The sequence below is a fragment of the Hipposideros armiger genome, unplaced genomic scaffold, assembly GCF_001890085.2.
Source record: "Hipposideros armiger isolate ML-2016 unplaced genomic scaffold, ASM189008v1 scaffold_71, whole genome shotgun sequence".
In the NCBI taxonomy this organism is placed as follows: domain Eukaryota; kingdom Metazoa; phylum Chordata; class Mammalia; order Chiroptera; family Hipposideridae; genus Hipposideros; species Hipposideros armiger.
In genome coordinates this window covers 3520540-3547138 of record NW_017731421.1, presented here as the reverse complement: position 1 = coordinate 3547138, position 26599 = coordinate 3520540, and the positions used below count along the sequence as shown (strand labels likewise).

Genomic DNA, 26599 nt, shown 5'->3' with positions numbered 1-26599 from the left:
TGTTAAGTGCTGACCCGTCAGTGCCTGATGAGATGGAGCCACAGAAAGGTCTCAAGAGAAAGTGCATTTACCTCCGAACCTAGAAAGGAGTCCTGGCAGGGACGAGGGAGGCTCCCAGGCCTCCTGGCCACATGGGAGAAAAGAAAGCAAAGAGGATGTCCAGGCGTCCTTCAGGAGTTCATGCTCTGGGTCAGCTTTAGCTTTTCTCTCACACTGCATTCAACAAATGGACAGAAAAAAAAACTATACCCATCTGCAGACTTATCTCCCCAGTGACCGCCCACTGGCCCGGATGACCCACTGAGTACCTGGGCTCACATCTGGTTAATCACATTCTCCCTCTTCCTTCTCCTCTTGGAAAAGAGGCAATAAAGAGGGTGAAAGGGACGATTGCGGAGATAGACACCCCTCCTCCAGATGCCCTTGGAATTCCTTTGACAATAAGTAGGAACATAAAAACTATTGGTACTTTCTACATCAGTGATTTCATTTCTGGGAACGGTGTCTAAGGAAATAATACAGAATAAAAAGAAGTTTATGCACAGACTTGTTTAGTACCGAGTTATTTAGAAAAGGAAAAAAAACCTGGAATCCACACAAATGTCTAACAATAGGAGCATGATTAAGTAAATTACAATACATAAATTTGATTTAATGTATCCCAGTCATTAAAAATGTTTTGAAGAGATTATTCTAAGATGGGGAAAGAAGCCTATGTTAGCTAGACAAAAATTAGGATTTAAGTTTTATATTCAGAATGGCTGGCAATACAAAAAGATAAAAAGGCAAACTAAGCTGTGCATTGACTGAAAACTGAAAGGTGTACTCCAAAATGTTAACTGTAATTTTCTTCTTTGGGCGGTGAAACTGTTGATGGTTTTTAGTTCTGCTTTTCTCCTCCGTGTTTTCCAAATTGTGTTCCATGAACTGACATAAAAATGGATACCATTTATTGATCTTGTGCCAGGCCCTATGCTAAGCACTTTTCAGAGATTGTTTTATTTAAACCTCCCAGCAACCCTATGAGGCGAGTCCTTTTATTACAAATGAAGGAACTGAGGCTCAGAGAGCTTAAGTGACTTGCCCAGAGTCACATAGCTGACAGCCAGGATTTAGATCCTGGTCTGTTTGATTTCAGAGCCAAAGTACATTCATTATCCAACCCATCCTCCCTAGTAAAAGAAGAAAATAGACAATTAATTAACATATAGCTATCTATACTTTTTAAACTTTTGTTTTTAATTTTTTTTTATTGGGAAACAACCATGGTCATTGGTTACACATGACTTTCATGCTACAATGGCTTAGTTGACTCTTTTAAGGAGGTCACAGCTCACAGTGGCCCATGTGGGAATCGAACCGGCAACCTTGGTGCTATCAGCACCACACTCTAACCAACTGAGCTAAATGGTTAGCCCTTTAAAATTCCTTTAAGCAGCAGATCCATCCTTTAAAGCTAGTTCCAGGGTTACCTCTTTCATAAGAACTGCTTCTTGTTCCCAAATTCTGACACTGAAGTTTGCTCCCTTCATTGACTCTTACACTGTCCTACATTAATGACTATCTTTTCATATGTACAGGATTTATACTCAAATAGACCAGAAAACCTGAGGGTAGGAAGGGCATCTTCTCCTCACTCTGGTTCTTTCCTCCTCTTCTTCTCTTTCCTTTTGCATCCCAGATGTCAGCTGCAACCTCTCTGCATCATAAGGTAAAATGAGCTAGAAACTCTCAAACTCTTGTCCTAAGGGAAGTTTAAAAGCCATGATTCCCGCTTACTTTCTTCAGTTTATTTTCTTACGGCTGCTTCTGCCTTCAACTCCTGACTCCGTTGAACTAGTTCATTCAGGAAATGGTCTCACCTTTCTGTCTTTGACCCAGATGGAAGCTCATCCCCTTCCTTAGTTTCTGCAGAAAACCCATACTACAAGGCAGTTTGAATGTGGAGACTTTATCAAAGATATTGGCCATCAAGGAGAGGTTTACACTGTTGAAACTCAAACAACTTCAGTGTAAATGTTAAACAACCCTGTGAAAAGAAAACAAAATGCTTTGGCCACCAGGGCCCAAAGACGTGTTATTGATTGGCTGTTTTTCTCTATGAGTATTTTACTAGACCCTCTCCCTCTCTACCCCTCTCCCCTTTGCCTTCCTACCCCACCCTCACCCCACATCCAGCTCCAAACTCTTCTCTCTGTAACACACAGCTATTCAGCTCCCTCGAGCCCCAACCTCCAGACTCTCAGCTCTTCACCCTTGCAGGTGTCCAGAGGAACAAAAGGATCTTTCACTGAAACCAAATCCACTCTTCTTACAAGGTGGTTGTGCTGGTGGATAGCAATCATTTTATCCTCTTCTATTACACTTAAATCTATGAATTTCATTGAGAGCCTGTTTTGTGCCTGATGCTGAAGATATACAAGACTGGAAAAACACACAAGCGACCATCCTGAGGAACTGAATCATTAAGTTCTTACTTATGGAACAAGTAACCCCCATACCAGGTCACTGGTGCTCTAGTAGAGGTGGAGGCAAGGGCCACGGGGCCGGAAGGGATGAAACCTGTAGATCTGGGCCCCTTTGAGATTCTAAAGCCAGACAAGCAGGAGTCTTGAGCTCTGTTTCTTTCTTGAGCCGTGGGTTCAGCTGGTGTTCCCCACATTTCCCTTCCGAAAGCCTCTCTTTGACTGTGGCTGCCAAGATTTTCCATTGCATTACACAGGACATAGCACTTATGACTGACACTAACCCCGGTAACCCTAACTTGACAATAACGCCAATTTGGAACGTGCAGATTAGCTTTGCGCCACCCTGCAGTGTGCCATGAGCATCTGCAAGACCATAGGGTGCATTGAACAACAGAAGATATTGAGGGTTCTCCAAAGAAAGTCAACATGTGCTAAGATGCTCAATAAAGTCCATTTTCAACCTAAGTTTCCTGTTTTGTTTTTTTCTTCTTTCAAAGCCAAGTGCAAACCAGAGCTCTTCTTTTAGAGTCTTTAAAAATAAGTGAGGGCAGGGGAAGGCTGGTGATCTGTTGTCACAAAGGATGTTGCCTGTCTTGACACGGATTTCATCAGTTCCTTTACAAAATGCTGTGACTGTGCTTTATTGAGCCTTAGCTTGAATTCTGAGCTTGGAACAATTGGTTGTCAAGACACTCAAACTGCTTGTCATAGAAGTTCTAATGTTTGTGGAACACGTGTTACATGCTAGTTATTGTGCTAAATCCAATATGATACAAAATTTTATCCTCAACATGAACCTAGGAGGTAAATGATATGTCAGATTTTTTTTAAAACAGAAAATTAAAGCTCTGAGAATTTGCCCCAGATCCCACAGCTGATAGTGGAAGAGCAGGAGTTTGCATTGGATTAATTTGAGTCTAAACTTGTGGTATCTCTCAAAAGCAATAATCTCTGGAAATACAAATCATAATGATTTTGAGGCCTTTTCCTAGTAATTTGAGACTGGAAATCAAATAGTTTATCTTTTAAGGACATAATTGGGATTGTCCTTCACTCTAGCATAATATACTAATAATTATAAAGTTCACATTGTAATTATTGTATTCTGGGTTGAGATATTTTGAATTCATCTTTTTTATTATAAAAGAGATAGATGGTCATCATGAAATTTAAAACTTTATGAAGTATAAAGTGAAATATAAATGTCAACAGCCTACAAAAATTTGAATAGACTCTTCACCAACGGTCTACAGATGGCAAAGATCTACAGATGGCAAATTAGTATATGTAACAGGTATATCATTAATCATTAAAGAAATGAACATTTGAACTACCCATTAGAAGAGCTAAAATTGGAAAATCTGATCAAGCCAGATACTGGCAAGAATATAGAGAAACTGGTCATACAGCGCTGGTGGGACGTGAAATTGTACAATCACTTCAGGAACGAATTTTGTGGTTTTTAAAAAAAAGTTAAACATACACCTACCGTATGATCCAGCCATTTCACTCCTAGCTATTTACAAAAGAGAAATAAAGCATATGCAAATACAAGACTGGTACATGAATGTGAACCTAGCGGCTTTATTTGTAGTAGCCCAAAACTAGTAACAATCCAGCAGACGAATGAAAAGCAAATTGTGATACATCCATATAATGTAATGCTATTCAGCAAATAAAAGGAATAAATAACTGTTCATTTAACAACATGGATGCATCTCAGAATTTTTTTTTTTTAAGATTTTTATTGGGGAATTGGGGGATGGGAACAGCGCTGGGGAATTGGGGAAGGGGAACAGACAAGTTGCTGTCCTTTTGTTCTTCAGTCTAGTTGTGGAGGACGTTGCTTCACTGGCCCAAGTTGGCACCATCATTGAGCTCTTCCCGGGCGAGGCAGATCAGTCGCCGGCTTCTGGACGGCCGCTCACTGTGACTGCTGGCCGCTCATGCTGGCTGCTGGCTACACACGGTAGCCCATGGCCGCCCACTGCAGCAGGGGCTGCAGCCTACGCCATCGCTGGCGACTCATGGCAGCCCAGCTCCAGGTTGAGCTGTTGTTCAGCATCTTAGCTGTAGAGGGCAGTGTCACTGGCCCTCATATGTGGGATCCAAACTGGGGCCCTCTGGCGTCCCAAGCCAGCTCTTAACCAACGCGCCACTCGGCCTGCCCTCGAATGAATTTTGCTAAATGAAAGAAACAAGACCAAAAAGAAGACATGTTGTATTTATGTCAATAAATTTATGTAAAATTCTGGAAAATGCAAACTTTCAGTGACAGAAAGTAGATCAGCGGTGGCCTGGGGATGGGGGACAGAGAAGGAAGAGAGAGAGGGATTATAGAAATCTGAAGAAGCTTGTGAGGGTGGTGGATATATTCACTACTGTGATTGTAGTGATGGTTTAATAGGTATATACATATGTCAAGACTTATTAACTAATGGGCCGGCCGAGTGGCTCAGTTGGTTAAGAGCTTGCTCAAGAGTTTGAGCTCTGAGAACAGCAGTTCAAGTCCTGGCCCGAGCTGAGCTGCCGCTGAGCTGCCAACAGGTGGCAGGATGGCTCAGCCAAAAAACAAAAACAAAAAATACTTATTAACTTATACACTTTAAATACGTGCAGCTTATTGTATGCCAGTTATACCTCAATAACACTACATATTAGATACACACACACGCTCGAAGTCAGTAGCCCCAAAATCCTCCCTTGAAATTACCACTCGTATGAATTTTATGTTCCTCTTTCTAAACATTTGCACAGCAGAGATCATATTATACACTATTCTATAACTTGCTTTTTCTCTCTTGAACTTTTTTTTTTCATGTGGATATATGCAAAGCTTCTTCCTTCCTTTAGACGGCTCCCTAGTAGTGATCCACTATGTGACTGTTTTGTGATATTGAATATGTTCTTTGTGGACATTTCGGTGACTTCTAGTTTTTGCTGGAGAAATTTTTAAATCAATGCAGTTACTTCCAGCTTGAAGAGCACCAGACTTAGAAGCTTCCTGCTCATGGAAACAGTCTCCACCAGTGCTTTCTCCTAGTCTATCCTTTCTTCATGCTCCACAGCCACAACCAAGCCGGTCTGGCCAACTTGCTCCACCTGCTGGGAAGTGTAGGAAACTGCAAAGCTTTGTTATGTTTCATACGTGAGTGGCCCTCCTTGATTGCTCTTTGCCTTTCTCAACTCCATCTTGACCCTGGGTGCCAGAGTAATCTTTCTAAATACGAATACAACCCTTTCACTCGCCTCATGAAAAGTCTTCACCTAAAATCAACCCCAAGCCCCTTACCAAAGCATACAAAGCATTAACACGTTGGCCCTTGCTCTCCAGCCCTAATTTTGGTGAATTCCCCTACTGGTACTTTGTACCCCAGAAATACATAGCCAGTTGTAGTTCTCTAAGGACACAGTGCTGCTTCAAACATCCATATCTCTGTACCTTCCATTTTCTCTTTCTGAAGTATCACTCTGTCCTCTCCAGTTTGCCTGGTAAACTCCTATTCAGCCTTCAAAACCCTCCTCCTCCTCCCTCTGCAGTCTTATCTGTTCCCCCCACATGGAGCTGATCACGCCTTCCTAGCATTACCTGGCATCAACACCCAATACCACGCCTATAACATTTGATTGCAATTACCTGTTTATATGTTTGTCCCTTGCACTACACTGGCTGCCTCACTAAATCCCTTCACTAAACTTGAGAGCCTGTCAAGACTCTTGGTCATTGTTGTACCCCTGGCATCTTCCACAGTGTCCAGAACATAGGGAAGTGAGGCTTCATAAGCAGGCCGAAAATAAAATGAATTGACCACATCTGCAGCCACAAGGAAATGGTGCCAAGTACTTCTTGTTTTCCTCATGTGTTTAGGGCCTGCCAAAGTTAGGGGGCTATTGGTCACGACACAGAGTCAGAGGCGGAGACCAGTCTAGAAGAACTACACACATTTTAATCTTTACCAAATACATCGTCAAGCGATACCCACTACTTGGTCAAGCCTGAAGATCATTTGAACTATCCTGAACGTGGCATTCCTCATTCAATAGTTGGGAAACAAACGATTTGTTTTGCTGAATGCATTTTTAGGTTTGGTTTGTAGTTGACAGCCTTGTCTCTTTGGGGGCTACAAGGAAACTGTTCCAGCAAATGGAGAGTTTCCTGACTTTTTTCTTTCTTCTCCGGGAGAGACATTGTGAGACCATCATGACCTTCCTTTTGCTTCACGTGGGATCCAAAGGAAAATATTTCATCCTTTTACTCATTCATTCAGAAAATATTTATTAAGTGCCTACACTCTTTCAGGCACCATTGTAGGCATTTAGGATACGTAAGTAAATAAAACCATGATCCCTGCCCTCAGAGAGCTTAATTTTAATGGAGAAAGAAAGACAATATTAATAAACATGTTAAATAAGTATTTTTCACAGTGTAGTAGAAGGGGACAAAGAGTCCAGCAGGTCAGGGGGTTCTGTCTATGAAGATATGCATATGAAAACATGGGAGCACGCAGAACACTGCTGGACTTCCTGTTATGGGAGATGAGTTCCTCACTGTTTAAGACAGTTTGAATTGGATTTTTGTTCCTCAAAGCTGAAAGTGTGTAAACTAAACTGAGGCAGTCATCTTGGCATGCCTTCCTTAAGAGCAATGGCTGTCATCCTCTAGTCCCATCTGTTCCCTTGGCAAAGAAAAATTAAGTACAAGGAGATAGCAGAGTCTTAGGTTCCATTGGGGAGTTTTCTGAGGGTCTTTATGACACTATGTTCTGATTCATGTACAGTCTATTACACCCATCCCAGGTAATCTTCTTACTCTCAGACATGGCCGCCAGAAAGCTGCATATCTCAGTATATCCCCAAGACGGGAGTCATGAGGAACACAGCCCACTGCTATGCATAGACACGTTCTATCCACAGGGACAGGCCACAAGCACAACCCCAGGACAACCAGCGCCATCTACGGCCTGAATTACTGCCACGGCCTCCCAACTGGTCTCCCGGCTTCCTTCCTGCCCTACTGTACTCTGTTACCCTCATAGCAGCCAGGGTGATTCTTTGCAAACATCTCTCACATCCTGTCACTTCTCTCCAATCGGTTCTCATCAGTTACAGGCCCTGTGCCACGTGGCCAAGTTAGCTGCAACCTCACGCCCCGCCCCCTTCCCCTTCCGCAACCCACTCTGGTCACAGCTGCTCCCTGACTGTTCCTTACGTGTGCCAGTGTGCGTCCACCTCATTCACACAAAGACACATGTCCTTTTAAAGCCTCGTCTTCCTCGCCACTCCCCTTCTGATTCTCATCATATCTTTAAGAAAGCTTGGCTTCCATTTTCTCTTTGCAGTTCCTTGAAGAAAAAAAAAATACAGTTTGCTTTTTAAGTCATGTCTGATTAGTAATCTGATTAGTGCCAAAGTTCTTGGGCTGTGCACAGGAGGCCAAGCTGTATTGGGAGCTGATAAAAGACTTCGTGAGGCCCTCTCTAAGCATGAGCAGCTAACGGTGTGCAAAGGGTCACAGAAGGGGTTCAGCTCCTGCCTCAAGACTGAGCCCAGCACAAGGTTCAGAAGCTGTGGAAGTATCCAGAGGTTGTCTGTTTGGCATGGACCTTGGCTGTCCCATGGCTTACAGTGGCAGAGGTGTCCACGCATCTCTATGAGCAGTGGACCTGAACACATGGGAATCTGAGTAGGTGTGGTCAAGCAGAGCTAATGCCATGCGGTGTTTGCAAGCTCACACATGTGACTGCTCATGAATAACTGGGGGATATTTTAAAGGCAACTCACTTCCAGCAACACAGCCAGTAGGCATCCATGCTGTCATAATTTGAGTGCAAAAAGGAAATGTGACCTCATTTTCTACTCATAAGCCTGTGAGGGCTGGGACTTTGGGATTACACCTGGGGGGGAAAAGCATGAGTTGCGAATCAGAGTTAGATATAAAATGAACCAGGTAAATCAATCTTCAAAGTCATGGAGAGGGTCAAGTCTTTAGTAAATGTACCTCAACATTTTGCAACTACTTTCTCTTCCTTTTTTTTAATTAGCTTTTCCCTCAACCATCAGCATGTTGGAGTTGTTTCAAATGCTACATTCACTTTTTTTCGGTTTTGTTTAATTACTAGGATTGTATCTTTTTTTTTTCATTATAACTGATTGGTATTTCGAAGATATGATTGCTTGAATAGTGTTGTGTGAGTTACCTAAGGAACTTTAAGTTCCTTGTCTGCAACTAGGTATTCTTGCAAATTTTCCCCTGAAAAAAATTTTTTTTTTTAAGATTTTTATTGGGGAATTAGGGGGATAGGAACAGTGCTGGGGAATTGGGGGAAGGGGAACAGACAAGTTGCTGTCGTTTTGTTCTTCAATCTAGTTGTGGAGGATGTCGCTTCACTGGCCCAAGTTGGCACCATCATCGCGCTCTTCTCTGGCGAGGCAGATCAGTCGCCGGCTTCTGGACGGCCGCTCACTGCGGCTGCTGGCCGCTCACGCTGGCTGCTGGCCGCTCACGCTGGCTGCTGGCTACACACGGTAGCCCATGGCAACCCACTGCCACAGGGGCTGCAGCCTACGCCGTCGCCGGCGACTCCCGGCAGCCCAGCTCCAGGTTGAGCTGTTGTTCAGCATCTTAGCTGTGGAGGGCAGTGTCACTGGCCCTCATATGTGGGATCCGAACCGGGGCCCTCTGGCATCCCAAGCGAGTTCTTAACCATCGCGCCACTCGGCCGGCCCCCCCCTGAAAATTTTTTGAATATCACTTGTTTATACATCAGAAACTTGTCAACAGCGAGTTGCTTTTTATTGATTTGCTTGTTTGCTTTAGCACTGATAATTACTATGCGTGGAATGATCTTGGTTAATTTGTTTGCTGTGGCCCAGAAATTTTGAAGAAGAGAAAGTCAGGGGAGGAAGGGGCTCAAAAGGATGGGCTGAAGGGTGACCCTTGTCTGTTTGGGACAACAGCATCCGTCCTCTGCAGGAAAGTGACTGTTGGAGGACAGCCATGCTAAAGACCATTAATTCTGACCTGTGGTGTCTGGTGATTTAAGACCATTTCGTGCTCTTTCAGCAACTGGAGATTATCTCTTCCAATTGCTCCCACCTGCCTCAAACCAAATATTACCGACTTAATAGAAGAATAGAAAAGTAGCAAAATATGCACAGGGGTGTGTGTGTGTGTGTGTGTGTGTGTGTGTGTGTGCGTGCGCGCGCGCTTGTGTGTGTGTGTGTGTGTGTGCGCGCGCTTGTGTGTGTGTGTGTGTGTGTGTACACGCGCGCACACGCGCGCGTGTGTTGGGGTGGAGGCAGGCTTGTTCATTTCACTAACATTCTTTGAAAGTCTACGATGGCCAAAGCACTGCTGGAAGAACTACAAATTCAAAAAGGACATTCTAAGTAACACTTGAGGTCGCTGTCACACCTGAGATTTTATTATTCTATTTATCCATTCATCAAATATGTATTCAGGTCACTTAAGGGAAATTGCAAGAGGACCATGGGCAAAACACAGAAAGTTAATTACTTCCACATGTAGGGCTACAGAAGGTTAGAACGTCGATGGCATCTAAGATGAACCTTAAATGTTGAGTAGACGTGGGAAGTAAATTTGTGGGAACAATGACAGTGCAAGAAAAGGGTAGGGTGTAAGTAAAAGCATGGCCACAAATTCAGAGACCAATGGGGGGTTCAGTGGTGGTTTGAAAACATGTCTACAAATTCTCTGAAGCCTCTGCCACAAAGGGTGGGGTCTAATTCCCCTTCCTTTGAACAGGACAGGCTTCTAACTAATAGAATGTGGTGGAAGTAACATTGTGTGGCTCCCAAAGTCTGGCTCTTTCAGGACATGTGTTTTGGGGACCCACATGTGAGAAGTGCAGCTCCTCTGAAGCCACCAGTCTGGGAAGACCACATGGAGAGGGCCCACAGGGAGACAGGAACCCCAGGAGCCCCAGCATCAACCGTGCAAACTTGCCAATGATGCTTCCCCTCTGCCTTCAAGTCCTCTAGCCGAGGACCCAAACATGAAATGAAAGGTGGTTTTCTGCCGCTGTGAGACTGGCAGTGGAGCTGGCAAGGGAAAAAGGCTGGAGCTGCCAGGGCGATGGGCCATTGTTGAGGAGCACCCCCCTTTTCTCCTTCAGCCGCATACTCTCCCTCTAGCACACCTCCCACCCCCAATCAGCAGCCTTCACGGAGAGCCCCCAGCAAGGGAGAGCGTAGTGTCAGCCTCAGCCTTCTTGTGCGTTATGAAGCAGAGCATAGAAGGGTGGTGTAAGGGTGACAGTCGATCATTTAACAACGGGCTGACCACCTGAGAAGCCTCCCCTGGCCCATCCTCCCATCCACTTCTCCCCCCATCATGTTCAGTCTCCTTCCTGGGCATTATTTTTTCCATAGCACTTAATGCTCCCTAAAATCACGGTATATATTTGTGAATTATTTATATACCTATGTCTTCCCTCCTAAATTGTAGTTTTCCAGAGGCTTGGGCCCTTGACCATCTTGTATCTCTGGTGCCTAGGGCAGTGCTTGACACATGGTCATTGCTCAAAAATGCATGTTATATGTTTCTTATATATTATACATGCCATATGTCTTATACGTTATTGCTCCTTGAGAAAACCTCCCCAGTAGTGGCTTGTCACCTCTATGGTTCTACCCACTACTCACCAGTCCCTCCTTTGTGGACTCAGAGCCCACTGGGCAGTCCTGACACCCAGGCTCTGCTTTTGTCCTTTTGTTCCTTTATCCCTAGGGATGGGAGTAGCTTCCCACTGATTCTGTTTTCTGGGTTGTAATAAGGCTTTTAGCCCATCCTACCTGCGTATAATTTCTTCTCCCTATTGAATTCTCTCTATTGAACCATGTGGAACAGACTATTGATTTTCTGAGTGGATCCTGACTTACTGGTCTAATGAGCAGAGAATGGCATTGTTCACACTGGTATGTCAATACTGGGTGGTCTGTCAGGCTCACTCATTAGCTAAGTAAATGGCTCCTGGACCACCAACCCATTGGATTAAAACGTGCTCCTTGGCAGAATTTTAAACTGCCACGTGGCACAGACCTTGAAGTTGTTCAGGACCAGTTGAAACTGTAAAAAGAGTGTAATAATAGTAGCTAATAGTTTATTGATCCATACAATGTACCTGTCATTCTGCTCTTTCTCTCTCTCTCTCCATATTAAAAGAGATTATATGAGACATATATATAAGATATATATATAAGATATATATATGATATATATATGAGTTATATATAAGATATATATTATATACTTATATATTTATATATATATATGAAATCTCTTTTAATTTTCCAACAAACTGTGGGGTATTTGTTCTAGTCAAGTTCTTAGTGGCAAATGATAGACACCTACTTTGAATAGACATACTGGAATAGTCTTGGGTAGAGCTCATGGAATTGAGAGGAAGGCTGAGGACCAGGAAAGAACTAGAGGAAGCCAGGCATAGCTGAGACCATGCCACAGGGATGATCTGGTAAGGACACCATGTACTGGCACCACCACTGCAGGCTCAGTGAATCATCCCTACCTGCCGATGGTAGGCAGCATCTAATAGGACATACATGGGCCCATGTCCATGGCCCAGCTGTTAGGGTCTGGGAAGACAGAGTGTCATCCCCCCGCCCTCAGTTTCAATAGTAAAGTATTATTGGGAATATTATATCATCCCCCACTTTGGCTTGTATATTAAATGGTAATAATGGGACTGCCATTTGGGAAGCAGGACCACCAAAATGATAAATGGTCCGCCGCAAGATCATTATTTCTATTTTACACCTATAAAGATAAGGACACGTGGATAAGGGCTGGCAGGACTTGGCTATGAGCTTTCTGGTCTGTCTGAATCCAAAGAACACCCTCTTTCCAGCATATTACATTTGCTCTTTACATATACAGTTAGTTTGTATATTAATTGATTTGCTCTTTGAAAACTTTGATCTACATAAACTCATAAATTAAAAAAAATGCCTTTTAAATTTACAAGTATAATCAAGGTAGCTATCCTTTAAATAAAGAATTCACCATAAGTGTTAAAATTCACGTGTACACAGTTATGTTGCACCCAGCTTTTCAGGATTTGCTGATTATGCACAGGTGTCCTTGTAACATGAACAATGTCATGGCCAGGAATCCCTCTCAGGGAATCCTCCACAAATGCCTCATTGTTGCTCTTTACTCCAGATTCTCTTGTAGCAGAATTTATGTCTTTTTTTTTTCTCTGACTGCTTCATATATACATGAAAGAAGCATAAACAGCTCCATATTTTAGGAGAGTTGGCAGCATTTCATTCTCCTGGCTTTCTGGAAGGCACAGCCACCCCGGTATCTGGTCTAAGCACCCTTCTAGAGTAATGGAATGTGATTATAAATACTTCAGGCACTTAGTTGATAACAGTGCTGTATGCTTGTTGACATGTTGTTATGGAAATTAGATAATTATGCCAATAGGTAATACTGTGCATGTGACTCTGTGTGTGTGTGTGTGTGTGTGTGTGTGTGTGTGTGTGTGTGTATAGAAGCCATGAAGTAAGCTCTGGTTTCTATTCTTAACCTACCAGTTCCCTGAGTCACTGAATATCCCTGTGGTCACTCATAAACCCTTAGTGCCCTAATAAACTGTGGGGGCTAAAAAAAAATAATAATAATGCTTTTCCTCCCACCTTCTAAATTCTTGTAGCTGGGCTAATAATCAAATTCACAGAGACAGATTAATAGGAGAAAATCAAAATTTTAATACATGCACATGGGAAATTCATATAAGCATGAAAATTCCAAAGACAATGAGAACATTGGGTGTATATGACACTTTGGACAAAGAAGGAAAGGTGAAGGGATGGAGTATTAGATTTCAGAAGTGAGAATGGGCTATTTGCAGATAGTTGAGAGGGACTGGGACACACTCTATGGGCAAATTCTTGCCAGGCAACCCGGAATCTGTGGTACATAGGGGGCATCTAACTAACAGGCCCCTCTCTGCCTGAAGTCCTCTTATTTACAATACTTAATTCATGTTACACTAAGGCAGCAGTTGTAAGATTCCCTTCCTGAAGCAGGTTTTTGTCTTGGGCAGGAAAGGGGGAGGGTCAAAGGTTCTTTCTGAGTCTTTTGTTTCTTAACAAACAGCTTAAAATCAGTATCCCAAAAAGGCAGCTTCAGGGTGGCAAAACTTTGGTTCCCTTCAATGCCTTCCACTAGAACCCTCAGGAATTCATCTCAAAGCTTTTGTACAGGCATTTGAGTGTCCGGGGCTCCCAATTTTTCACCCTCAAAAAGTGTTATAATTATTTAAGCCTCATACCACTCAGGAAAAGAATGCCTGTTCGGTTTCTCATCAAGGAAACCCTTAGAAGTCACAGGTTGGGGCAACACATGTTTTCAAAATGAAAGTAAACACCATGCACTTTGACTATCCAAGAATTGGGCTTGCAGGGAATTACTTAAAAGTAACGATTGGTATTCCCCCATCCAGCATAAATAATTTTGACATACCATAAAAGTTTTTAATGATCTTTTAAAAATAATAAGGGCCTTTTGCAAATCTATCCCTTGCTATAACTTATATGAAAAGCTCCATTTGTTATCACGACTTTTAAACAATATGAATAAAATAGAGATGGGAACGTTATTTATTGTGCAGTGTTAGTAGCCCCCCACCACTAAGGAGGGCATACAATGAATGAGAAGAGTGGTGCATCACTGTATCACAGTGTGAAATTACATTAGTGACATCTGAATGAATACCTTCTCACTGTAAAAGAAATAAACCACTTGTATGTATAAAGAATAAAGCAACTTGTCTCCCAAACAGTTGGGAGGGTAACTTTTTAGTCCATTTCTATGCATTCCATATATGCAGAATACATACGCGTGTATGTGCTCTGAAGTGCAAATTCTCTCTCAAGTATAAATCGTATCATCACATAATCGCTGTTCTATAACGCATGTTTTTATGTTGAACACGCTATCTGAAGATTCACATTTCTTAATCTTTTGTTTTTCCTTTAGGTCATCTAAGTTTTGCCTCTTATTTTAGAAGCTCTTCTCTGCCTCCCCTACCTGCCACTGATTATTACAGTTGATTTTAAAAGTGAAGGTCTAAATGTATAACCATGGTTGATGGAGGCATTTAGAAAAGGTCTGCCTGATGGCCCAGAAGTGGGGACAAGAGCTTGTCTCCGTCAGAGCTCTGAGCCTTCAGCTCTTTGGCTTCTCCTAGGTGCTCCTTTGAGCGTCGCTTCTCCTTGGCCCCTCCCACTTCCTGCCCAGAGTTGTCTTCACGGCTGAGCCTCACTCTTTTTTTTCATTCCAGGGGACAACAGTGGTTTCCAAGTAAGTGTGTTGGGGGGCGGGGGAGGGGCATAGCGGGTGAAGGGAGGCACTAAGAATGCTTTTTCTTTTAGTATGTGAGGGGTCAGGGACTGGGGCTGTGTTCTAGGTGTGAGGTTACAAGCAATTGGAATGAGAATAACTTCCAGTTTTATACTAATTCAGTTCAGTCAGTGAAGTCAGGGAAAAATCTGTTTTTTGTGTGCTTTGGAAACTTGATCAAACATCAACGTTTTGATTAACTGTCAAAACTGTTCAATGATCTAAATCTGCCTTATATTCAAGACCAAAAGAAAAAAAAAAGACAAAATCTGTCAAGAAAGTGTGGTTAAATTTTGAACATTCAGTGACTGATTATCTAGTTTGTGTATTAGCCAAATTATTATTTTTTCCTTCTATTTTCTATTGCCTTTTCCCCACCTTATGAACTTTAACCCTTCCTAGCACCTTAAGACGGACGGGGGACAGAGAAAGAGATGGGGTTCCATTTAATCATTTTTTCTACTTACAGTGTAGTCCTATCTTATGTGAGGGGTTAGGTTCTAATGGAAGAACATAAGGTCAAAAGTATGTACAATCAAAATTATCCTTGAAAATGCCTTCTGTGGGACACAGACTTGGGATATACTTTGTTTTTTGTTTTGTTTTGGCTACAGCATTGAAACAGATATTTGTTTCTTCAACTGAGCTCTAGATAAAATTGCTTTGCATAGGGGAACAGATAAAGGGAAATTAGGTACCTTTACACAGTAGACTCATAATCTTTGTGGTGAGATCAGGACCGGCTACGTACTTTGTGAAATCCGGTGCAAAATAAAAACACAGGGCTCCTTGTTAAAAAAATTATTAAGAATTTCAAAGTGGCAGCAGCCAGCATTCAACCAAGGGCGGGGCTCTTCCAAGTGTGCGGTTTTGTGCAACTGCACAGGTCGCAGGTCCATGAAGCCAGTCCTGGGTAAGAAGCTTAGAACATAATGAGAAGCTTGGACACTGAGATCAATTTAGGAAGAGAAGCCTCACAACTTCCACGAGAGAATAGGGGGCAAAATCACTGCCAGTGATTACATTATTCTCTTCGCTCTCCACACCCTGTCCCATCTAAGTAATATAGTTGAATCTGCATTATGCTAGATCAGCATCAGGTACAGCTCCACTATACCAGATAATGGTTGAGGAGTTGCAAATCCATATTAAAATCAGTTTGGGATTTTAAAATTTGTTTTCAAAGATTCATTACGATTTAAAACTCAGATGTGTAAAAAGAAAGTTTGTATTCTATTTCTAGTTCTGTAATGAGCAAAATTTTTTATTTGCCTTTAGTTATTTGCCAAAAGCAATAGATCAAAGTTAGTCTGTTGTGTAAATTTATAAGGGGGAAAAAACTGCATTTACCTTGAGTTCTGTAAGCAGTTCAATAAAAAATATGTTAGAAAAATTAGGTGTGATAATGTCTTCTTCAAATAAAAAGCGAATTATTTTACTTACGAAAGAGATTGCCTTTTCAGACATTTTTTCCAGAAGGTCGTGAACATAATCTGAGCAAGGAGGATTTTATTCTATGACTGCCTGAGCTCTGTGAGCAAGAATGTGATACAAGGCTCATTTTTTAATGGAACTGCCTAATATTTTACAGCACTGTATTTTTTCAAAGTGCTTTTATATCCAAGCCAGGCTGAGGGCAGTTGGTCAGGTAACTGATCAAAAGGTTTCCAGATAGCAAGTTATTTAATGTCTAAGTAACAGAAGATTGTGTTTCTAGGATATTTTCTCTCCCTGGTTTGGGTCTCTGATGTTACCCCACCTCTTTCACCTCAAGGTTCTCAACCAAGCGCATGTTGAAACTTGACTCACCTGCTTTGACAAAAATTGCTTCCTTGTGGCTTTGAGGGTTACATATTTGAGCTTTAAAATAAATGCCATGCTCAGGGTTAAGCAGCTGGTCACTCAGGTAGACTGGACAATTTTCTTGACTCATGCTCACCTGGTCCAAGTTATGCAATAGAGCCAAACAATACTTAATAAGCTCCTGCAAAGTTAACAAAGGAAGCAAAGTTGCAATGTGTCATTGTCACAGTGTCGAGAAGCCCAAGGGATATTTTTGTTTAATCTTTCTATTGTGGAGATTTTAGGGTGTTGATGGCAGTTGTTGTGTAGTGGTGGTTATTTGGCAAGAATTGAAATTGGAGGCGTCTGTCATCCTCACTGCTGATTCCAACAAACTATATAAACAAAGGCATGGAAATACCTGGGTAGCAACAGCATTTTTTCTTTAATCTCTTGATTTGTATCAAGTTGTATATATTTGGAGAAGGGAGGAGAGAGTGGCATAAGGAAATACAAATACAAATTTACACAGACCACCAGCTAAGTTTGGTCAGAGTGGTTTGCCAAATAGTTTCAATAACTAACACTAATTGAGTGCTTACTGTGTATGCTGTAAGCACTTCATGTGTTTTATCTCATCTCATCCTCACAATAACCCAATGAGATAGTTATCAATGTTATCCCCATTGAGCAAGACCTCATGGGTAGTAAATGTCAGATCCAGGGTTTGAATACAAGAGTCCATATGGTAACACTGTATTATTCCATCTGAGATAATTGGCTTTCTATATTCCTTTAAAATGTTGCCTGTCTAAAACCAATTTTGCCTCCACAATCCAGACATGATTTCAGCACTAAATAGAAATACTTCAGCCTATACAAAATTCACTTACATTCCTGCATAAAACTATCTCCTAAAGAACACCAATTTACACGTGGCATAACGTAGTGTCTTTCCTGTGTGAGGTCGGGGTAGGGGTGTTTCTGTACACCCTAAAGCACGCCCACAACAAGAGCTGAGCCTAGGGCCGACCTCACAGAGCCCATCCTGGCCTGCTTATTTACATTAAACCAAAGTTGAAACTTCTCCCGGACACAGTTAGGTGCTGCCAAGAACCCTAGAGGAAGTAAGATGCTCTTATCTTTTGCATGCACACATAGTGTACGTGTTCCGAGAGCCTGGTTGGGTGTGACTCGCAGGAGTTTATCGTCTGGTCTAGCCATATGCAAATCTGGACCTGTGTTTATGTGGAGGTGCCGCCACAAACGTCGGTGACACTTTTGGTTGCTGAGGTACGTGGGAACGCACTTGCCACCGTGTGGGTTGGGCTGTCTCTGTATGTGTGGACGGTGACATGCTGAGCACCCAATTTGGATCTCCCCGTCTACATGAGAGATGTCAGGTAGTAAGTGTCCCACCCGCGCCGCCCGGGAGCTTGCAGCAATGCCTGGGCGGGGTCTGCCTAGTGCTTCCCTAGCGTATCCGCGAGCGGCTTCGCCCCGCCCCCCAGCACCGACAGGCCCCGCCTCCAACGCCAAGGTTCCGGGCGGCACGGATGCCCCAGTTCCGTAAACACTTGTCTCCCCGCCCCTAGCAGTCCCAGGACAGCACCACTCCCAACCTGAGGGGGGGGCCTTTCCCTCTCGCATCCCAAACCATTTCAATCCAAGCTCTCCGCGGCCGTTTTCATCCGAACATGAAGAAAAAGGGTCTGTAGCAAGTCATATCCGTCAGAGCTCCGCTAGCGGAGCCCGAAGCGCCCTGGATTCCCCTCGGCCCCGTGCCGTGCTCCCCCCACTCGCCTGTTACGTGATGATCTCGCCGTGGCAGCCTCCTCAGAGTCCCTCCCGGCCCTTTAAATACCGCGTGGGGTTACGGGGCAGCTGGGGGAGGTTGGACTGGTGAGTTTTGGAGGTGCTTGTGCCGTGCTGGGTGAGGGGACACCCAGAGACCCAGGACCTGGGCTCACTCAGTCGCCTCTCTCCTCCGCTTGGCTCCGCGCCGGCCCGGTGCGTATCCGTCCCGCGGGAGGGGGTCGCTCGCTGAGGCGATGGTCCCGGGTCGGCGGACGGGGGGGGGCACGTCGCCTGCTGGCAGCCGGAGGGCTTCCCCTGCCCCACCTCAGAACCCCCCCTGGGGCGCCGGGGCCAGGGGCGATAAAGCTGCTTCGCTTCCCCAACCCCCTTGTTGGACCTCGCACCGCCGTCCTGCGTGGGAGCTGGGCGCGGGCGCCGAGGAGCCACGGTGGGTGTCGGGGTGGCCGCGGGCTTCGGGCCCCGGAGGCGGCGGGGTCGCGGCCGCTGGGCCGCTGTTTCCATCGCGCTGGGCCTGTGCCAGCGGCCGCTTCGCTAGCGGCTTCCCACCATCCGGGCTCCGGGAGGGGGTCCCCTCTCGCCCGCGACCCCCGGCCCGAGTGGGGCGGGCGAACCGAGCGGCGGTGACGGCCGGGCGGGGCCCGAAGCGTCTGTTTGAGGTTGGTTGCCGGGGTTTCCCCGGCACTCGGCTCGACCTCCGCGGTCCCCTCCCCCATGGGTTTGTTTTGACAGGAAACGTGCTGCTGGAGGGGGAGAGGCTGTGGGGGGACGTGGGCCGGGCGGCGGGGAGGGGGCGGCGGTCGGTGCCAAGTCGTCAGTGAGGGCGAAGAGGCGGGCGGGGCCGGGCAGGCCCGGGGTCCAACCCCCGGCCTCTCGGGGACGTTCCCGGAGCTGCTCCTTTGGGTGGCACCGCGGGGCGCACGGCGGTGATTTGAGGTGGCACGTGGGCAGATGCGGTCCTGTGCTTTCGTTAGCGCGAGGAAAAAGCGATCCATTAAACGCGCGATTTCACCAGGACACAAAGTTCCCTTTAAGAATAAGTGCATTGAAATGCAAAGATCTGGTGAAGATAACGAGAACGGTGTGTGGGCGACCGGCGTGAGGAGTGGTGCTCGAATGAGGGAAGTTTGGGATCTGCCGTGTGAGACGGTTGTCCTGTTACTGTGACTTTGCAGAAACTAGACAAGTTGTCCTTGTCCCCAGTGGGCCCATCCGTCCCCAAGGTCCCCGTGGTCTCAGCTCTCCAGCCCAGTCCCCGACCTCGCTCTTTGCCACCTGCCAATCATAGTGAGGCGATGGCCGTGGTTCCCACTTGGGGAAGCTCCCTGCCTGCCTTTTCCTCTTGCCTCCAGGGATTTCGTACATCACCTGGCAGCCCCGGGAGGTGGCCTGTCATGAAGGGACCCAGAGCTGAAGATATCTAGTCACGTGTGGCACGCAGCTTCAGTACCATTTTGTGAGGGGCTGAGCCCTCCAGAGGGGACGGCATAGGTGCTCAAAGAGACCAGCCAGCGGGTGGGAGGAGGAGCGTTTTCCAAGTGTGAAAAGTGCCTAGAAACCCTTCTCCCTGATGTTGTCATGTTATGTGCAGTGTGCGCATCTGCTTTTTAAGACAATGACAGGCTTGTTGGCTTTTGTTTAGCTCTTTGTTGGCTCCAATTTGATGAAGAGCAGTGTTCTCTAACTGAATGGAGCAGGCACCTGTCTCCCTGCTCTGCGGTGTTCGCTTTGCTGCAGATGAATAACTTTTTAGCGCTGCTGTTTGGACCTGGTTCCAAAGCAGCATTTTGCAAAAGAGGTAGATTTCCCCCACCATCTGCGATGTCTCCCTTCAGAGCCCAGTCTTACTCTTGACTCCATGCCCGTTTACTACACATGTGCGAATGCTTGTCCTGACACCTGACCTCGATTCGGTCTTCAAAGATGGTACCCACTAGGTGTTTTTGTTTTTGTTTTTTTGACATTTCTCTTTTCCATGATGTAACCTTAACTGGATGGGCTCCATTCCTCAAGGCACTGCTGGATAATCTGAACTATTTACCTCAAAATCTTTTTGACGTACCCTAATTGTAAGCCGTTAGCCCTTTTGATATTTGTGTTTTACCTAGGGGTTTTGCAGTGCTTAAAGAATGGCTCCCTGATGGAGGGTTTTCAGTCACCCTACTGGAGTGGTTGACACTTATTTTGGACAATAGAGTCTTTCAGTGATGCCCTTCGCGGTATAGCACTTGAGCAGCCACCCCGGGGCAGGTCACCTTGCTTCCACATGTGCAGATAGATGTTCACATGGTGATGGGTAGGTCAGTTTGTCAGAGTGGGAGTGGAAAGAATGAGCAGCAGACCAGATTTTCTCCAGCCATTCTAGAGTTGTCAAAGCGTGGGCTTTAGGGATCCACTCACTACTTGGGTTTGAGTTGCTCCCCCACTGCTGCTGGGAATCCTTGGGCAAGTAGTTAACGTCTCTGTAAAAATGGGGATAATAATGATTCCTTAGCTAGCAAGGTTATAATGAAGAGTCAAAGAGATACAACATTTAAAGCACTTATCATGGCGGCTCTAATTGTTATAATTTGCCATCAGTGGGCATGAAGAGGGTGGAAAGACACATGTAAAGGTTTCTTTAAGCTCTGGAACTGTGAGTCTTTGCTGGTTTGAATTATTGGTGCCTTGGAAATGTGTTGAGGTAGGCCCTGGGAATTAGAGAGCAGAGACAGAGCCCCATCCTGCAAGCAGCTTAAAATTTAGTGGGGAGACAAATATGCAGAAACAACTATATTGCTTCAGATGACTGCATAATGAGAGTATGAGTAAATGTGAGTGAGGTAGAAGAGAAGGAAAACCCAAGGAGTGTGGCCTAATTTGTTCATCAATGATGCTCACTGAGCTCTAGCCCAAGGAAGGGTTCTGAGCTCTAGATGGCTAATTCAGATGGAGTATCAGGAATATCAGGGCAGGCGACTTTGATGTTGTAACATTTCATTTCCAATCTGAATGGCAAGAAGGAGCCAATTGTGATCAGGGAGAAGAACATTCCAGGAGGAGAGAATAACAGGTACAAGTGCTCCAAAGTAGGACGTTTGGCATGTCTGAGGAACCCAGAGGCCGTTGTGTCTGGAGCAGGAAGGGTTAGAGGGAGAGTGGTACAGGATGAGGTAGGCAGACGCCAGACACAGGGGGACTAAAAACCACCACCCACCACTAGGAGACTTCTTAAGGAACGGGAAACCACCTGGAGAAGAACTCTTAAAAGGGATGATTTATTTGTTCTTTTCAGAAGGGCTCGGGTCTATTTCTTGTCTTATTCCCTAGGCACTATTCAAGAAGGACATTGGGACAAGTTTGACTGTCTAGAAGAACTTTTGTAATAGAGTGATATCTAAGCTATCAGAGTGGTGGGAACAATCAAAATCTAAAAACTGCAGACTGGACTGTTCCGAATTAGACTTGAAGTTTCAGTTCCATACTTCTTTTCTTCTCTTTTAACCATTTGCTCAGAAATAATTTCAAACTTACAGAAAAAGTTGCAAGAGCAGTACAAAGAATTCCCTATTTACTCATACTCACCTGTTAACATTTTGTTCCATATGCTTTATTGTTTTCTTTCTCTCTTGTATGAATCACTTGAGAGAAAGTTGCCATACATAATGCCCTTTACTCCTAAATGCATAATCATAGTACATTTATCAACTTCAGTAAATGTAATACTGTAATGCAGAAGTAGGTTTCCAGTATTACAACAATGTTCTCAATTGACCTAATAATGTCTGTTATAGCATTTTTTTTCCCCTCCAGAACAGGACCCAGCCTAGGATCATCTATTGCACTCAGTTGTCAAGTCTCTTTTCATCTGGAACATATCCTAGCCTCATTGTTTTTATGACATTGACATTTTTGGAATTCGTAACTCCTTTCCGTAAGAATAAAACAATAGTTGACAATCTGTCAAGCACTTACTAAGAGTTTAAGTACTTGACATAGACTATTTCAATCAATCTTCACAACAATTCAATAAGGTAGATACTATTATTATCTACATTTTAAAATGGTAAGTTCCCTGTCTCCAGTCAGTAAATATCAAGAATCAGGATCAAGAATCCAGTCCACCTGGTTCCACAGCCAGTGTTCTTACTGCTTCAGTGACATGTGCATTGTCACTGGTGGATCTTTGCAATCCTGAACCAGTGCAGGACCATTTGCAGATAAGAGTTTGCTGTAGAAAGGAAATAAAGTCGGAAGTCTGATCACAGACCGAGGAATCAACTAGCAAATTAAAAAACCTGTCTCCTCCACCTGTGGTGGGACACAGGAGTAGGTCCTTCAGGTTCTTGTACCCATTTCCTCCTCTCTAAAATGTCAGTGCTCATACTGCCATTCATTCATCCATTAATTTATTCAATAATAAACATTTAAGTGCTGAATCCTAGTCATTGCGCTTGGAAGTAACGATATAATGTTACATTTATTATGATTAAATATGGAGCGCTGCAATAAAAATTATTCTCTTTGAATGGTGACCCACTGTAGTGTTGGAGGCTTTGCTTGGAGTTATCTTCTGTCTTCACCTTTGACTTTTCCTTTGCCCCGTGAGGAAATCCTCACGGTAGGATGAGATGTTGTGTACGTAAAAAGTGGTGTGGTTTGCTTGTGAGTTTCAGTCATGAAGGTTAAGTAGATCCAAGTCTGTCGGTATGAGAAGCATTATCATTCATAAAGAATCAGCCTGGTTTCATTTAGTGTTCTAAGAAAGAATCCAAATAGTTTTAAAAGCAGTCTTAATTACCCTCATTGTCTTTTGAGTCAAGAAGCTATGTCCCCAGATGACTTACATGGAAACCCGAGACCAAGAAAAGTAAGAACAGATGTGAAGGAACTTGCAGAAGATGGGCCATTTACACCAAGATGGGCCATTTGCTTTTGGCTTTTGTATTTCAAACAAGTGCAAGAGTTCTGTCTTAGGTTAACTCCCAGCCTTGTTTATCTGTAGGGAAATACGCTTTTATCATCATAGGATAAAACTGTTCTTCCCTTGAGAGTTTTTAATGGCTGAAATAATGATAACAACAGAGGCAAATAATACTTACAATAGCAAACATCTGTATCCTGTTTACTCTGTGTCAGACACTGTTCCAAGTACTGTACATACATTGACTAAATGACTAAATAATCCCTCCGAGTTATGTAGGTATTACTAGTGCCTGTATGAGGAAACAGGCAATTTCCTAATAAAATAATAATGGGCATTTTGTCTTCAAAGAAAAGTTTCTGCGTGGATGCACTAAAGCCCAGTGTGCCGTGGAGGCTTCTGCCAACCAAACAAGGTTTGCTAAACATTTTGAAGCTTTTAAATTTTCTGTTATAGCCCCTGGGCCAGAAACTCTACCTTCAGTGAATCGTTAGAAGAAAGCACACTTGCATGTTATTAACCGTGCCTGCCATGAGCACATTTGATTTCTCAGAACTTCTCGTGATGCCTCATGAAACTCTGGGTTTCTAGCATTTTAGCAATTCCTAGCCGAAAGGGATCTCATAACTGGCCCAACTCGCTCAGGAAAATGGAGGAAAGAAAGCAGATGTGATGTATACAAAGCAAATTGATGACAGACCCAGGCCTCAGACTCTGGACTTCTAACTAGAAATCTAGGTCTTTTATTTTATAAATCTTTGCACTTTGCTGCCTTGTTAAACAATTTAAAAACCTACGAAGTATGCTGTTCAGCTGGAGTAGAAAAATGAAATGGACAGTTCATAAATTCTAATGAATGAATTTATGGTTAAATAAATCCAGAGAATTCATGTATGAATTAACCTAGTTCATAAATTCCAATGGATGGAAGCTTTTATTCACTTTTACTTGGAAAAACAGCCAAAGTGAAAAGAGATTAAGAGCATACATAGCACAGCTGTTAAAATGGAATGACTGAAAAAGATAATGGAGTGGAAACAAAGTTTAAAATATTCAAATACGAGTGCGATAAAGACCAGGGACTATTGAGTCCTAAACCTAGTAAAGTAGGTTTAAATGGTAGGTTCTCTGCTCCGCGTGACCTTTGGAAGTACCAGGCCTGTAAATGCGAAGTGATATCAGTTTGCAAATGTTCTGGTTGAAGCTCTACCAAGTGGGATTCAATGATTCCGATTCAGCTGACAGAGAATGAATACTTGTTACAAACTTGACACTGGCAGTGGACGAGACACAGTCCCTGCCTTATTAAGGAGAGTTGGAAGTAGCCACGGAGGAAAATCACTGTACAAGGGACTAAGCACAGGAGTTGTGCTGCCGATGGACAAATAAGAGTGCCCTTAGCTCTGCCCAGAGGGTGGAGGGAAGACTTTCTGGAGAAGGTGGCATTTTCAAGAAATGCCATCAGTAAGAAGTAAAATGTTGGCAAAGAGAAAGCTAGAGGGCAGGGCAAGCATTCTGTTTAGGATTTGGGGTTTGATGGAAGTGAAAGGATTAGAGCAGACCCTTTTCTTTAGTCCTCTAGCCCCCCACCCCTCACTCCCCACTCCAGCAGATGGGAGTTAAAGCTCCACTAGAATCTAGTCTGCATGGGGTAAAGGAGGTTATTTCACCACTGAGGATGCAGGAGTTCAGGGCTTGTTTAATAGCCTGTGTTTGTGGTGGTTGTGGCCTTGGAACTTGAAGTGAATATCTCTACCTGGTAGCTTCCTGACAGCTACACTCAACTCCTTGCCCTTCAGTCTGCAGAGGCAGCCTCCAAGTTAGTGGTTTTCTGTTTGCAAAATTGGTGGGCCAACCAAGGGCACATTTCTGTGAGTGGCAGGACTGAAGAAGGTTGTTTAGGTGAGGCCAGGTGCAAATTTGGGCTTTTGGCCTTAATAAGTCCCTCTGAGGCCCATCCTTGTCTCTACCACCCCAGGGATAAAAAGTGGCACTCTTTCTCTCAACAAAGGCTTAGTCCCGGCCGTGCCTGTCGCTCCGTTCTCATGCTTCTTCAGCAATGCCTTGTTTTCCCTTTTCTTGACTTCTAGCATCTGGCACACACACAGTTTTATGTACTGAGATTGAGAGCCATGGGGGTAGGGCCCTGTCTGCTTTGTTCACTGTTTTCCCAGTTCTTGGTACACAGTAGGCACTCAATAAATATGAAAGGAATCATGGGAGAAACTGCAGGTATTTTCAGGCATACTGTGCCTAGTTGTGGTTTCGCATTCTGGCAGCTTTAAAAGCTCTGTGTCCCTCATTGTATGGGCTGGTTCAGGTTTAAAGAGACTCAGTGAACCCTTACTATCATCACTGTCCATTCAGGATTTGAGATGCCTTTTCTCCTCTCGCCCAGGTTTCCCCTCAGTGTCAGCTATCACCACACTCATATCAAGGCCAGCTTTCTCACGGGCCTGGCTGCAGCTCCTGAGCTCAGGCCTGGGCATCTCGTGTACACAGGATATCCTTTCTAGAGGGTAACTGGGCCCAACTGCCCTGAACTGGGAGGCAATCTGATGTCCCGGAAACGACAGTGAGTGTCTTAGCGTCCAGGGACTGGTTTTATGGAGTACTCAATCCCCTCTTCTCTGGGAGTCTGTCTCCCCCTCACTGCGCCCACCTGTGAATCAGAATCTCTTGTGCCTGGTTGTTCACTGGGCGATAGTAAGTACTTTGTACATTGTCCAGTACAAACCAAATATCAGTCCCTCCTCTTCACATCATGGCAGCTCACGGGAAACTGGAGGAGAAGAACCTAAAGACTTGGCAGCCAGAGATTTTAGTTAGCCTTCTCCTTTCCCCAAGAGGCTCACAGACAACCAAGGAGGCTGATTTCAAAAACATTTTCATTAAAACAAAGACATAGGAGCAATAATAATAGCTAGCATTTGAGCGCTGTGCTAAGCACTTTAATAAGCCTAATCCTGTTTCATCTTCAAGCAACCCTATGCGATTATAGTCTTTCAGTCCAGTTTCACTCGTGAGGTAGGTAGTTCAGTGACTTCCTCAAGGTCACAAGACAAAAGACTGAATGAGATTCTAACCTAGACGGTCTGACCGCAGAGCCCCACGCCCTTCCTTACTCTTCCCTTCCCGAGTTTTCGCAGCCCAGGAGGAGGAGAGTGTATCCTGCGCATTGGTTTTCAAGGATCCGTTCGTTATTACTGAGAGTCCATATTCTCACTGATTGTGTCCTGAGTA

At 44.3% G+C, this 26599-nt stretch overlaps 1 protein-coding gene across 4 annotated transcripts in view; it reads left to right on the top strand.

The window, feature by feature from the left end:
• The first annotated feature begins 14794 nt into the window (after positions 1 to 14794).
• Positions 14795 to 26599, top strand: part of TCP11L2 (t-complex 11 like 2) — a 41699-nt gene continuing 29894 nt past the window's right edge. Inside the window, exon 1 of one of the 4 annotated variants that reach the window (XM_019642612.1) lies at positions 14795 to 14817. The gene's annotated coding sequence lies outside the window, so the exon portion shown is untranslated. Of the gene's footprint in view, positions 14818 to 18269; positions 18649 to 26599 lie in introns of those variants that run through there. The other 3 variants (XM_019642614.1, XM_019642611.1, XM_019642610.1) reach the window with 3 other exon arrangements.